At 44.5% G+C, this 13,666-nt stretch overlaps 1 pseudogene; it reads left to right on the top strand.

The window, feature by feature from the left end:
• Positions 1-9,312: 9,312 nt before the first annotated feature.
• Positions 9,313-9,428, top strand: LOC130277958 (U2 spliceosomal RNA; annotated as a pseudogene).
• The last annotated feature ends 4,238 nt before the right edge of the window (positions 9,429-13,666 follow it).

Below are 13,666 nucleotides of genomic sequence, written 5' to 3'. Positions count from 1 at the left end.
GTTGTTAACCCCTAATGTTCGTGACGCCAGAGTAGTTTTTGGTTAACGGAACCACACGTATCTCTGCTATTCCAATGGCTAGGCAGTGAAAGGAGAGTCCACAACCAGTTATGGTTTAACCGAGGCTTTAATGAGTTTAGATAGATGGAATTATCTTCACAGCTAGGCCAGATTCCCAGAGAGGTGGCCAGGAACCCAGAAGAACATCGCAGCTTGCTGGGACCAATTAGACTTGTAATAGACTTTAGATATTTATCTTGAGGCTTGACTTTAGACTAGACTTGACTATGGGTAGTGACAGCAGACATAGACTTTTGACTTACTGGAATGACTGTAGCTTTGAGGCCTTCCAGGTGCTGGTCACTAGCACTGAGGTATCTGATGTTTGCTGGTCTCAGTAAAGACTGATGGTACAATAGATAAGAGCGAGAATTGTAATGGCCAACCCTTTATATAGAGGGGGGCTGAGCCAAAGCCCATTGTTCAAGCTGCGGGTCATAGGTTAAGCTGGTGCTCTCTAGGTAACATAACATGTGACATTCCACAGGTCCTTCAGAAATCTCACAGGTCCTTTAGACTAGCTATACATTAATACACTGACTATAATCCTATGACAATAAATGACACTTATAATAACAGCAGGGGAAGCACTGCAGGAGAGCCCCCAGGTCACTGAGGGACTCAACATGACAGGGCCTAAGGGTAGTACAGAACCGTGTCCTGTACTGGGACATTACATGTGTAATGCTTCACTGCAAATGGACAGATATATGGAGGTTCATATCAGTCACACTGCTACACTAGTAGCCCAAATATGCTGGTGAAGTGCCCCACTGCTCATATTGATGACACATGATTATTAGGTGTCATGCTGCTCGTGCCTTTCTGTCAATACTTTTGTGTGATACTGTGATATTGGTTGTGCACATTTTTATTTAATACTTGTGCATTATAATGTACATACTGTTAGGGAATAACCCAATCGTCCTTACAGTAAAACCAAATTAACCCCTTAACGACCATGGAGGTATATTTACGTCCTGTGGCCGTCTCCCGATCTGTGAAGCGCGCTCAGCTTTTGAGCAAGCTGTGTATCTGCGGGGTTTCAGTTGCTATCAGCAACCAGGACCCGCGGCTAATACCTGACATCGCCGATTGGGCTGATGTCTGGTATTAACCCTTTAGACACCGCGATCAAAGTTGATCAAAGCGTCTAAAACCGGAGAATGCACTGCCGGTTAGCTCAGCAGAGCTGACAGGACAGCGGGAGGTGTCTTACCTCGCTTCCGGCTGTCCGATTGGTGTTTCATTGCTCTAAGCCTGAAATCCAGGCTTGAGCAATCAAGCGCAGAAAACAGATCAATGCATTCCTATGGCAATGCATTGAACAGTGTAAGAGATCAGTACATGCAGTTTTATAGCCACTAGAGGGGGCTATAACAATGCATAAAAAAAGTTTAAAAAAAATTTAAAAAAAGTTAATAAATGTGATTTTACCCCTTCCCTAATAAAAATCAGAATCACCCCCCTTTTCCCATTTAAAAAAAAAAAGTGTGTAAATAAAGATAAAAACAAACATGTAGTATCGCTGCGTGCGTAAAAACCATAAAAATGTATTTTTGACCGCACAGTCAATGGAGTAAGTGCAAAAAAATTCCAAAGTCCAAAATAGCGTATTTTTGGTAATTTTTTATACCATAAAAAAATTAATAAAAAGCGATCAAAAAGTCTGATCAAAACAACAATAGTACCGATAAAAACACTCATTGCTAAATGTTGGAAGAGGACCCTCCCCCTGCTGAATCCGACCTCTTGCTTGCATACGGGAGATTCGTTCTCTAGAATCTTTAACAGCTTCCCTGAATAACACTGTCCCTTTGTTTCGCTCGGTCTGGGAGCCCTGAGACCGCTTTTGTGATAGACAACCGCCTTGATACTCTCTCTGCCGGTCATGTTGATCTTGGAGGCTAGTGGAACCTTGCTGTCACTGTACTGACCTGTCCAGATTTGGTCACTAGCTAATACGATTGGTTGTATGGCTCTCGTTGTTAACGGGCCTTGGCCCATGTGACACTAGTGCTATGTTTATTTTTGTTTTGATTTGTTATTATGTAAACTTTTCAATAAAAAGTACAGTTTAAAAAAAAAAAAGAAATGTGCTTCTGTACTGGCGCTGAAGAAGCAGTGGGATAGGTGAAAATTACAGTATTGTCAGTGGTAAAGAAGTTTGCAAAAAATGAATTTACAATGTGCAAGATTAGAACAGAAGCCATGTTGCACGCCAAAATGTCTGTTGTACCTGCAAGGGTTAAAGATTTGTTGGAAAAGTGCACCAAAGGTTCCCGCCAGAGCCAGCGTCCCGCCCCATGGGCGTGGAAACAATGTTGTGGTGTCAAGCCCAAAATGGAACGTGAAAGGTCCGCCCCTTGTTGCCAGTGGGGCGGATGAAAAGGATGCACTGCAGAGTAACTTCCGGTCCCAGGCCATGCTGGTGACGTCCTTCCGGCTGGCAGCCATCTTGTCGGAGACCGATATAAAAGGTGAACCGGAGCCCGACCTCTTCAGTCTACAGGAAGTGCTGGCAGTGAACAGCAAGATGGCGGAGTCCCAGCGATCTATGTGTGCCAGTGCATTGCCATAGAATGAGATTTGCCATAAAATCAGATGGTCCGCCTCCATCACATCCTATTGGCTCACACTTGTCACGTGACATATTTAACCGTCACGCATCGACGCGCACAGCAGTCTCAGTTTGGCTATCACAGGGAGAGGATCTCCTCTCCCTGTGATAGCTGAAGCTGCACGGAGCTCTCATGGCCTCTGTGGCCCGACAGAAGCTCACACATTTATGCAGCTCATACGACTGGCTCATATACATTTACTCTATTATTACATGTACGGTTGATCCACGCTCATACGTCTGGCTCATATACATTTACTCTATTGTTACATGTACTGTTGATCCCCAGCGCTATCGGGATCCCTATGCCCAATGGCGCTGTCATCAGCGTGCCTCCCAGCGAGCGCCCCACACCCGCAGCTCTACTCCCCGTCCCCCGTTAACGCTCAGGGAGCGATCCACAGCGCTATCGGGATCCCTATGCCCGATGGCGCTGTCATCAGCGTGCCTTCCCGCGAGCGCCCCACGCCCGCAGCTCTACTCCCCGTCCCCTGTAGCTCTACTCCCCGTCCCCCGTTAACGCTCAGGGAGCGGGGATCAGTGCTATCGGGATCCCTATGCCCGATGGCGCTGTCATCAGTGTGCCTCCCCGCGAGCGCCCCATGCCCGCAGCTCTACTCCCCGTCCCCCGTTAACGCTCAGGGAGCGGGGAACAGAAAGTAGAGCATCAGGCGCAGGTAAAGTAGTACTGCGCATGCGCAGCACTACGCAAATAGCGCAGGGCTAAAGTTAGTATTGCGCATGCTCAGTTGTCCTTCCCTACACAATTTGCGTAGGGAGGCCAGCTGGCCATGCGCAGTCTGCATCTTCCATATAACCTGGAGAAGCTGTAGCGTGGTGAGTGACCTGCCCGAGCGTCTGATGCTGGGTTTATTTATGTAATATTTTGTTAGTGAATCGGGCTGGTACATATTTTGGGGTGGCTGCGTCTGTAATTGCCACAGCTGTCTGACTGCAGTCACCCCAAAAATCATAGGAGGAAGGGTCATAGAATTGCTTGAATATGTGTGGAGGTAATAGGTGTGTGGGTCACCTGCTAGGCCTCTATTGTTCTTCTGGACTTTAGTCGTTTCTGATGTCTGGTTATTTCCTTACAGTGGTTTGTCCTGATGTTATTTCCTTACAGCGGTTTGCCCTTCACCAGCATCTTGTGCATGTATAAAGTAGTATGTATACTATACTAGAGTACACATAGTTGTGTACACAATTAATGTACACAGTTATGTACACAGGTATACCTCAGTGGTACTGTATACTCACATTACACAGTCTACTCAATATCATATGTCAAATGTCTCTAATGTCATATGTTCTTGCGTTCGTTCGCAGGATACTTTCCTGGCCAGAAAGTACTCCTGAAACTAACCTAAAGCATGTAGTCAGTAAAAAGTAACATGAATGTCAAAATGTTATCTGTATTCCTTGTCTAGCATAAATATGTCTAGAAAATAAACTAAAAATAGTGTTCTGGGGAGATGTGTTTTAAATGCCAAGGGACCCCAGTAGCCAAGGCATTGGGCAGAGAGCCTCAGGCAACCCAATCCGCCAATGTGTAATTCATAGTCTAGTCGTGTATACAATGTCTAGTATATAGTCTCGTCATGTACGGTATATCATATACATAGTAAAAATGTCATGTTATGTCTAGTAAACTGTTATGTAAGTCAGTAAGTGCATAGTCAAAGGTCCTTACTAGTAAACTAAACTGATATACACGGGTTGAATGTCATCTCTAATCCTGTTCAACCACAAGTCAAATCGTGTATGGACAATTTATACAAGACTCGTTATTTCACCAGCCTGAAATGGACGTTTGTGTACTAAATGCCTCAGAACTGCATCTGGCCCCTTCGTTCCTCAACCCTGACAGAACCTACATCGAGGACGACTTGTGTTAAGTGTGTGTGTGGGGGGGGGGGGGGGGGTTGTGATGTCCCAGTACAGGACATGGTCCTGTACTACCTTTAGGCCCTGTCAGGTTGAGACCCTCAGTGACCTGCAAGGTCTGCCCCTGTTGTTTCCATAGTGTTGTGTATATGACTTTAATGCTTAGACAGAATCCTTATGTATAGGTAGTACAAAGGACCTGTGGGAGGTCTCAAGGACCTGTGTAAGTCTGTCACATGTTATGTTATGCAGTCACATGATTTGTTGTCACATGTTCTCCCAGAGAGCACCAGCTTAACTTATTACTCGCAGTTTGACCAATGGGCTTAAGTCCAGCCCCCCACTATATAACGGGGCGGCCATTACAATTCACTTTCTTCTCTTCCTTGACTAAGCACAGCAACCACCAGAAGCCCCAAAAGCTACAGTCATTCCATTAAGTGTCAAGTCTATGTCTGCTGTCACTGAAACTAGTCAAGTCCTGCATATAGTCAAGTCAAGTCCACTCTCGAGTTAAGTTAATTACAAGTATATTGGTCCAGCAAACTGTGAGGTCCTTCTGGGTCCTGGCCACCTCTCTGGGAAATCTGGCCTTAGCTGTGAAGATAATTCCATCTGTCTTATACTCAGTAAAGCTTCCATTTGACCATAACAACTGGTTGTGTACTCTTATTTCACTACTAGCAACTGGGATAACTGAGAAGCCGGGCGTGTGGTGTTCCGAAACCATAAAACCACAGTGGTGTCACGAACACTAGAGGTTAACATCATCTTGCCCCCGGGGTTTATGCCATCTGATCCCACCACTCACACCGCTACACCCGTGGTCCCGCCATACACCCGTGGGTCACCACATTAGTATGTATACTGTATGTGCTAACAGATAGGTGGCAACACATGAAGGGCCTGAGAGCAATATGTGTTTTCCAAGCCATAGGTTGAGGACTACTAAACTATAAATCTCTTGCAGAGAGTAGATATTTGATACTGTGACTTAGAGTTTAACCTTGGTTTCCTCCTCTTATGACTGACATGTTGGTAGCAGCAGAGCAGCTGTGTACTGCACCAGTGGCATCGTCTTTATCCATGCACCCACTCAATGTCTTCTGCACCGCCACACAATATAATCACAGAGAGTTGGGTAAATACATGAGGATACAGCACGCAGCTGATAAAAGAGCTGATTCTAAAGATGCAGCGAGATGCATTTCCTATTCATGTGGACACGACAGGCTGGCGCTGCTAATGTTCAGCCATAAAATAGACACATAAAACCTGGTGTTTTACATCACGACTTTATTTAAAAAAATGTTTCTAATTAACTTCTCAGCCACATCATTAAAAGCTCTTGAAGCTGGCTCCCTCTTGTGACCAAGCTGTGATATGTACCGAAGTTATGTATTCAGTTCAGTGCGTGTATGGTCACATGGTGAGCCTGACAGATTTGTATTACTTCTTCAAAAATATCATATATACAGGAGATAAACGTATAAATTGATGTAAATATAAAATTCCTCAAAATAAAATCAACCAAGATCCAACCACTAAACATGACCAATACAATTCTATCATACCATATGTTTTCTACTGTAAAGGAATTATTTAGGATTATAAAAACATAGCAGCTTTCTTTCAGTGGAAAAGAGCCCTAATACCACACACAAACTGAGAACAAAATTGGCGCTGTTTCTGGAAGAAAGTGGGGTGACCCAGTACAGGATGTTGTCCTGTCTGGTAAACGTTGCCTCAGGCACTTCAAGTGTCACTGTCCTAGGCACACTACATCCGGGGTAAATTGCATTTTCTTATGCCGCCATTTTGTGTTAGCATATGTATATCAGTGTTACTATAACCTTAAGGAAAGTCATGCAGAGTAAACCAGGTGATCCTGATGCCACCTGCTTAATCCTTATATAGTTTTCAGTTGTGTGAGGAGTTTTGGAGAGTGTGGAGCTGAGGTACAGTGTGGAGAGGAGTTAGAAGAATTCTGTGATAGTCTGAGGAGGCCTGAGGAGAAGTCTAAAATCTAAAGCCATGCAATTTCCAAGAACCCCATCGCACAGGTACAGTTCAAAACCTGGTGATAAGCTAGAAGCTTCGGGGGAATATTCTTCAGTCTGTCTAAAGTCAGCGTGAGTTGTCTCAAGTCTAAAGCTATAAAGTCTGTACCAACCATAATATAGTCAAGCGAAACTAACTACAAGTCTCAGCAAGACAACAGGCATCCAAGGGTTACTCTGCACTTCCCCTGCTCTGCTCTGTACTGTAAAGGATATTACCATCATTCCTGCATCAGTAGAAAATTTTCCGTAACCCTGCATCTGTGGTCATTATTGTCCCCAGCACTTGGCCCAGGAGAACTGTCTAAATCTTGGAGCGTAGTGGTTAACGATACCCTGGCGTCACAAACGGTACATCATCCCAGTAGTACACCACAAAAGCACCTCTGTTTTTCTAATTCTGGACAACCTCTTAAAGGTTCCATACCACAAAATGTAGCCAAATCCTGACAAATGTCAAAGATCGCCCCTATAAATAGTTTACCTCCCCCAAATAGTGACAACAGTGTACATCTCCATTAACAGTATTAGAGTGCCTTCTATAAATCTCAGTTCACAGCATATTTCCCCTTTCACACAACCAGAGAATGAAAGGGAGGAAGCTCTTTGCACACTTGTTGTATTTATGGTTCTATGGGGCCATGTATGTTTTGGGAGATTTTTGTATGCCAAGGCGCCCATTTTTACACACGTCCCATCTGGTCGGCATGTACGATGATGATGTGGGCCTTATAATGCATGCTGGCTAATGTTAAGATTGCCCATACGGATTTGTGTAGCATGTGTGAAAAATAGGCTTGGCCTGCTAAGCATGATAAATAGTCAAATTTGCACATGATACATCTGGTGTGCATTTTAAAGTCATAATAGTGCAGTTAGCTACGTGTGGTCCGGGGTGGAGTGGTCTGTGAATACAACTTTGAGTTGCACATCATACCTAAGAAGAAAATCGGTTAAACCAAGGAAACCAAACCCAAGACACGGTCATTGGCACACACAGCGCAGAAAGGCATCTGTGCCAGCAAAATTAGCTTCTTACATGTAGCACATATAGGACAGCCCAAACAACAAATGTGTACAGATGCACAGAGCTTTATACATCAGCCACTATAAGTCTATGAGACACTCATAGACTTACATAGAGAAAGTGAGTTCCCCTTCACACACAAAAACATGTAAAATGGCTGGTCCCAAAGCAGTGTGCCAAGACTTGAGCCGGGTGAATAGCAGAGAAGAAGAAAAGCAGAGCTGTGCAGTGAAAAGGGAAGCAGGGTGGCTCTCTAATCTCACCTTGTTATTGCCCCATATTAAATAAAATCTAGGGCTGGAGCAGGTCCCTTTAATAAAGACATGTAAGATTTTATTGACACTATAATAGGGCACGGTTTAATAAGAAAAAAAATGCATTCAGATGTGTCTATAGCCTATAAAGAAAACTAGTAATCCTTCTTTTGTAAGTCAGATGAAGGATTTTATGGGCTATTAATCTGCATTTATTGCAGAAAGTGATCTTATCTGAGTAAAAAGTTGAGCAGTCGGTAACATCAATCCCCAAGATGTCTGATTGTATCTGGATACGGGATGCTAATATGAATCCCTCTGTCTTGCCATGTGACAATTTGTCTTTTTAGTTTTTTTTTTTTTTTTTTTTTGCAATTTATGAAGAGATGAAGACAAATCATTTCCTTTATTTTCCTCTGGTTCAGCTTTCGCTTATCTTGGCTTTTCAGATGGCTTTGATGGGATGTTATACACAGAAGTTTAGGAATTACGAGCATCAAAAACTGTTTATAATCATCTAGAACGTCTGAGGAAATGAAGCTTCAGGCCTTAAAGGAAAGAAATCCTTGTTTCTGGAGATTTCCTTGAAGCTGGCCTCTGAGTCTGCCAAAATTCTAAATGTATGAGCAATGTATTCATCTGATCTCTCACACTTTGTTATATGTTCTCTCGTGACTGCATGTGCTACAACATCTCCTATAGGAGACATTTTGCACTGCCCATTTTGAGCTACCTGTTTGAAGATAAATTATAGAACTGGTAGAATGACTGTGATGCTCGGGTATGAACGGGAAAGATCTACTGGTGAATAAAGTACAGAGATTGGCGGAGAGAGCAGTTCCTGCAAACATGTAATGTCCAGAAGACTGGGGACTGGAAGACTTCAGAGCATCAGCGGGGGAGGTGACTATAGCTACATCTATCTGTCCAGCTGGACATTCGGTCAGTGTTAAGTACCTACACACTTAGCCTGCTATAGGACCATTTGGAAATGCATAGACAGTGTGGATTCACATTCATCCCTTTTTTTGTGAAGTTTAAACTTTGAATTTCCAGAGTAGATGTTTCCACTCGGAAATTTCACCAAGTGAATGGGCCCTCAATGTAAATATTCACACCCCTGACTGTATAATCCTGCCCATCACCTGATATTCACTCCTATTACTAAAAGGAAGTTAACGCCTATCTGACTGATTCCCTGATCAATAAACCCACAGGAGCAGAAGAAAGTCTAGGTACCCTACACTATTTAATATCAGTAAAATCTCTATTTTTAGGGTTGCCCACAGGGTCTCTTCAAGTATGCCAGTAAAGAAATTCACAGCACTGGCTATATGTTCATTGAATCCTGAATCACTGAATCCTGGTGTATCTCAAGATTTTCTGCAGTATGTAGTGAGTAGGCATTCTTCTCAACCTTTTGGCTAAGATCAAGTGTAGTATCTGTTCTTATCATTTGTGGTCCCTTAGTAGCCTTGGCGAAAAGGGACATCAAACCTGGAACCTCGCAGGTACCTTTTGGTCCGGAGGCGAAGGGTAAGGTTTGTTGAGGGGCCTCTCTCCTATTGGAGAAGGGCTTGCGATAGACCGCATCCTCTGCGCACGTTTTTTTAGTGTAACACGTTTGCACTTTTTCTTCACTTTGGGTGATTTGAGAGCACGTTCCTTGGCTCTTAAAAATGTAGTGAGTAGGCATTGCTGGGACTTATTGTTCAGCTGCTGAGACGTTGGTTAGAGAACTGTTGCTGAAAGGATTCTAATGTTAGAATACAGCTTTATTGCACCCCTGGTTCCTAGAGGGGTACCAACATCCACAGCAACTGGTTCAGACTTCCAATGATCCTGCTATTGTATTGCTACAAAAGTTGTAAATGCTGTATCCTCTGCAGTTAGGAAGTGTGAAGTAGTTATCACTTCCAATATTGGAGCGTGCCATCAATAACTGTGGGTCACAGTTATATATGTTTAGCAGAAACTGTTTTGCAACCCTTCGTAAGCATTGATACCAGGAAGACTGTTGTATGTTGTTATCCCAGCCAGGCAGAGAGCATAGCTCTATTCCTTAGCACTATGTTTGCCATCATACAAGAATATACTTGATGATATAATATGTATGATGTTTAGCACCTTTCCCTACCTGTATTTCTTCTGCTTGGTGCATTACCGACACAGCTTGTTTTGGCCTTAAAGACACAGTCACTTTATGCATTAATAATTTTGGGATGCTTTTACTTATCGTACTGGTTCTGAGTTTGTTTTATTGTTTCGTCACATACTGTATTCTACTTTATGTTAATGGTTTATATGCGTCAACAATTGCAACGTTTCTTTGTGAAAAGCTCTAAAATGTCATGAAAATATTTTTATAAATTTTTATACATGTTTTATATATTTTTATGTTTTATATATTTTAAATATTTTATATATTTTTATGCATTTTTATAAATGTGAAATTCTCTGCTTGTCAGGAAAATGGTCATGCCAAATAAATGACAAATTGATCCACATGTACAATATGTTTACTTTATGTTGGCATCAACAGGTACAGGTACACCCTTGTGCCTGAGTCCTTAAGGATGCAGGGCGTACATGTACTCCCTGGTCCCGTAACCGGCGTTTAAAACATGCTCAAGGGCTGAGTGTGCGTTAAATCCAGTGGGTCCAGACCGATATCATGAGCCAGGACACAGGGTTAATGCCAGGCATCACCAATCTGGCCGATGCCCAGCATTAACCCTTTAGATGTGATCAAAGTTGATTGAGGCATCTAAAATTAAAATGAAAGCATCCCGGCAGCTCATCGGAGCTGATGAGGACCATCGTGATGAAATAGCGATGTAACGATCAGCTGAGAGGACGCCGGGAGGGTCCTTACCTGCCTCCTTGCCGTACGATCGGTGCTTTGCTGATCCAGGAAGCTTCAGCAGGCTGGAGCAGCAGAGCACCGATAACACTGATCAATGCTATGATATGGCATAGCATTGATCAGTGTCTGCAATCAAAAGATTGCATGGTATAGCCCCCCTATGATGGCCTAAAAAAAAAAGTTAAATGTGTAAATACTAAAAGTTAATAAATGTGAATAAGCCCCTCACCTAATAAAAGATTGAATCACCCCCCCATTTCCCATTTTTTTAATATAAAATATTGTAATAAAAAATTTAAATAATCATATATTTTTTTAACCTCTTCAGGACGCAGAGCGTACAGGTACGCCCGTGGGAATTACAGTCCCCGCCGCTAGCCGGTCAGGGACCGGACGGGGATGCCTGCTGAAATCATTCAGCAGGCATCCCGGCACATCGCAGAGGGGGGTCCTGAGATCCCCTCGTAAATACTCACCGGCGGTCCCCATGTCAATTCAGACTGGCGATTTCCGGTTCCGCCCACTCGCCGGGTGGGGACCGGACCAGATGCCTGCTAGGATGATCCTGAGATCCCTTCATAAATACTCACCGGCGGTCTGCGGCGCTTCTGGGTCACGTGGGTCACATGTGACCCCATGACCCGGATAGGGATGATCCATACAGTACTGGGGGGTGGCACTGTTGCCATCCCCCAGTACAGCAGTAATTGGGTGGCCGTAGTGACTGCACCAATCACTGCAGTATGGGGAGGGGGAGGTGGGATCAGGAGCATGCTGCTCTGTTCTGCCCACCATTACTATGAGATCTGGTGTGCAGGACGGAGCCCCGTGCTGCCATCTCCCCCCTCATAGTAAAAAAGTTTTCATAAAGTACCCCCTTGCCCCCTTTCTGTGGCCCCTTGGCACAGAAAGCAGTCAGGGTAAGCTTTAGAATAGGTATGGACAGTTAGAAGTTAAAAAGTTTTTTTCAGCGTACTATCCGTAGGTGTCCACGGGTCATCCGTAGCACCTTTAGCTGCGTTACCCCGGCCCTACTGGGTCGCTGCGGTCTGCTGCCAGCTTTTTTTTTTTCTTGCTATAAAAGAGCGATCACCGCCACCGTTAGCTAAAGCCCAGCCGTTGCTGAACAGTCCCGTAATACTGATCAGCGTTTTTTTTTTTGTCTTGCAGGCACTTTTTAGGGTTATAGCTGCTTTTTTATTTTTATTTTCTGCACTTATAGGCGGTTCGTGCCACCAGTAGCAGGACTGTGCTGTGTGGACGGACCGCATTTGTCGGGGTTAAGCATTTTATTATTTTATTTTGTGTGGGGGTCTGTGTATGTGCCACCAGCCACTGTTCTGAGTGGCCAGACCCCCACTGACTTCTGCGCTCCCTGCCGCCACCAAGCGCTAATCAGTGCGCACACCACTGATTAGGTAGACACTTTTTTTGGCGCAGGGCATTTTTTAGTTTTTTTTTTTTTTTCCTTTTTAGTTTATATTTTTTCTGTTAGGGCGGGTTTAGTTAGGTTAGGTTAGGACAGGTAAGGGCGGGTTAGGGAGGTATTATCGCACCACACCACACGCAGCACATACACAAATAAAGTTTTTCCCCCCACATATATACATTTCACCCCCCCCTCCCCCATTAGAATAGGGAAATGGCCCACAGGGCGTTTTCAGCAGAGGAGGCATATGCCATACTTGCCTTCGACACTGAAAGCGTCCCAGAAGACCCCACCTTCCTTATTTCCTTGTCCTCCTCATCATCTAGTTCTGATGATGAGACGCCGCCATGTGGGTCTGCAAACCTCCTCTGCTCCTGACCCTGTGCCCCATGCTAGTATGAGTCCCCCTGGCGGTCATACTAGTCAAGCCCCCCAGCCAAGTTCAATGGTGCCTGGTACTGGAGAACTTGTCTGGACTGAGCCAGCAGTCCACAAGCCCATGATTCCTGAGTTTGTTGGCGACTCAGGAATAAAAATTGACATCGTCAGGTTCACTGAAATTGACATTTTTTTTTTCAGTGACGACTTTGTCAATCTGATGGTTGAGCAGATGAATCTGTACACCCAACAGTATGTCGCCGCACACCCGGGCTCATTCTTGGCTAGGCCCAATGGCTGGTTCCCAGTTGATGCAGCCAAAATGAGGAGATTTTGGGGCCTCGTGCTGCATATGGGCCTGGTCAAGAAACCCAGTATCAGGCAATATTGGAGTGGGGACGTCCTTTACCAGACCCCGCTCTACAATATGGCCATGGCACTTCCCCGGTTCGAGGCCATTCGGAAATGTTTGCATTATGCTGATAATGTGGCATGTCCCCCTGTATAAAATCCGGCCGGTCATCAATCACTTCGGGGCCAAATTTTGGGAGGCCTATGTCCCTGGAAGGGAGGTCACTATTGATGAGTCTCTCATCAGCTTTAAGGGGAGACTCAGCTTCCGGCAATACATCCCTACAAAGCGAGCACGGTATGGCATGAAGATGTTTAAACTTTGAGAGAGTACCTCAGGGTTCAATTGCAAGTTTATGGTGTGTGAGGAACGAGATTCCCGTATTGAACCCCCAGATTGTCCCCCCACTCTGGGTGTTAGCGGGAAAATCGTTTGGGGCCTTTTGCTAGATAAAGGTTACCACCTTTACGTGGATAACTTTTATACTAGCATGCCTCTCTTCACATCCCTCGCCGCCAGATCCATGGTCGATTGTGGGACAGTCCGGAAGAATCCCCTCCAAATACCTATCCCCCGGGGTGAGTTCTATGCCCTTACCCATGAAAACCTGTTGCTGGTCAGGTATAAGGACAAGAGGGATGTCCTTATGCTCAACACCTGTCTCTGTGCGAGGTACCGTGGGACCGGTCCTCAAGCCTGATTTTATTCTGGACTACAATCGGTATATGGGGGG

Source organism: Hyla sarda, chromosome 6 (assembly GCF_029499605.1).
Source record: "Hyla sarda isolate aHylSar1 chromosome 6, aHylSar1.hap1, whole genome shotgun sequence".
Lineage (NCBI taxonomy): Eukaryota > Metazoa > Chordata > Amphibia > Anura > Hylidae > Hyla > Hyla sarda.
The sequence above is the reverse complement of the archived record's forward strand: the minus strand, read 5'-3'. Positions and strand labels throughout refer to the sequence as shown.